The following is a 1,045-nucleotide window of genomic DNA, read 5'->3' as shown; positions in this document are numbered from 1 at the left end:
TATAGTGTTGTTTGAGTTCAGTCCAGCTGTTAACTACACATTCCATGTTAATGAAGCGGATAATTCATCACCACTACTTTATTTTCATTAACGTTTACCTAACTTGGATGTCATCACAGGCAATCCCTCGCAGCGAGGATGACTTGCTTCCACGCTAAAAAGGAATGAGTTCACGGGTGTTTCAATATTCCAGACCTGAACTACATCTTGGAGGGTGGAAGATGCCTGTGCTTGGAGTTTTTTAACGTGGGGTGGCCGTTGCACACCAGCCACCACACGGGCTTGACAGAGTTAGGTCTTGGTCCAGTGGCAAGGATTACCCAAGGCGACTGGCGACCAGCTCTGCTGCATGGACCGAGCGCGCACGCATACAGCAGTGTGGGCTGGCTCGTGCTGCCTCTGAGCCCTCGCCTCTTCTGGGCCCCAGACTCACGCCTTTCCTGGGCCCCGGTCACCTCTTGCCGCTCCTTTGCCCCTTCTACTATGCCTGTCCGCACTGCAATCAGCGACCTGACTTCGAGGCTGTCGCCCTTCTGCAGTGGTATGCCGCCACACGCTGCTCCTTCTAATGCAGCCTTTGGATGTGATCAATTTTGGAATGTATGATTCAGAAATGACCAATCGTAAAGAAATATTGTACATAGAGGCACTACAACAGAGAGCGCAAATAGTTCTAGAAAAAGGAAATGGAAATTTCAATCATCTTCAGTGTGAGATCCAGAATGTGATAAATACTAGTGTAACCCAGCTTATGCTTTTCTGTTGAATCTTTTTATTGAATTGATTAATATAATGACATTTGTATCCACTAAAATATTAATCATTGGACTTTATTGTTGCAAAATGTAAACTAATTGTCAAGCTACCTGATTAATGATCCACCAGCCTTCCTGAGAAATCCGTTTTAACAGTTGCCCTCCTCATAACCTCAAGTACAGTGAGGAAAGTGTCTCGAGTTGTACTGAAGTTGACTTCAAACTAAGTAGCTGACTTCCCATCTCCATCTCTTCCTCCACCTCCTCAAACGAATGTAAAGGATTTTTTT

Source organism: Pristiophorus japonicus, chromosome 14 (genome assembly GCF_044704955.1).
Source record: "Pristiophorus japonicus isolate sPriJap1 chromosome 14, sPriJap1.hap1, whole genome shotgun sequence".
NCBI classification, from domain to species: domain Eukaryota; kingdom Metazoa; phylum Chordata; class Chondrichthyes; family Pristiophoridae; genus Pristiophorus; species Pristiophorus japonicus.
Note: the sequence above shows the minus strand (reverse complement) of the source record.